The sequence below is a fragment of the Poecilia reticulata genome, linkage group LG16 (assembly GCF_000633615.1).
Source record: "Poecilia reticulata strain Guanapo linkage group LG16, Guppy_female_1.0+MT, whole genome shotgun sequence".
Lineage (NCBI taxonomy): Eukaryota > Metazoa > Chordata > Actinopteri > Cyprinodontiformes > Poeciliidae > Poecilia > Poecilia reticulata.
The window spans coordinates 6,550,999-6,551,651 of record NC_024346.1 but is presented as its reverse complement, the minus strand read 5'-3'; the positions used below and the strand labels follow the sequence as shown (position 1 = coordinate 6,551,651).

At 48.7% G+C, this 653-nt stretch overlaps 1 protein-coding gene across 1 annotated transcript in view; it reads left to right on the top strand.

The window, feature by feature from the left end:
• Positions 1-505: 505 nt before the first annotated feature.
• Positions 506-653, top strand: part of LOC103477736 (prostate stem cell antigen-like) — a 2,562-nt gene continuing 2,414 nt past the window's right edge. The window contains exon 1 of the mRNA XM_008431027.2: positions 506-608. The gene's annotated coding sequence lies outside the window, so the exon portion shown is untranslated. The remainder of the gene's footprint in view (positions 609-653) is intronic.

The window sequence follows — 653 nt, the reverse complement described above, 5'->3', positions numbered from 1 at the left end:
CTCTGCCGGGTTCTGATCTGTGACCAGGTTTGTTCTGGTTTCAGCTTTCTGAACCTCCTCTCTGGAGCTTGAGACACACAGATCAGATCAGAACAGGTTGATTAATTATCCTCAGATAATAAAGCTAATATTTATTAAGCATTTATTTGTGTTTTTCCTCCTCATGAACCAAAAGCAGAATCATTTCTCAGTCAGCTTCAGTTTGAGGCTTCCAGTCATGAGACTGCGGGTCACTTGATTTCCTCCTCCACGACTCAACGTCCTTCATTAACAGAAGAATCCTGATTTAATTAGGCCGCCGTGTCTTTAAGGCTGCCTGCTAACGTAGATCTTCGTCACACAGAAAGTGGCCGACAGAACCAGCTGATCTGAACTGGCCGCTTGTTTTAACGCTGAGCAGGAGAAAATTTCCTCTGCAGCTGCACAGATCAACCCAGGACACTAATGAAATCAGCAGTAGGTGGGGGTGGGGCTTCAGTGAGTGATCATCAGAACATCAGGAGGAACCAGTTGAGTCCAACGGTCAGAACCTGCAGCCGGGTGGACGAGCTGAGCTGCTCCAGCGCCTTCAGCATGCAGACAGCTGGCAGCCTGTCGGAACCGAACCGAAGGAACTGAACCAGATCGAACTGGACCCCAGGAACCGAACTACA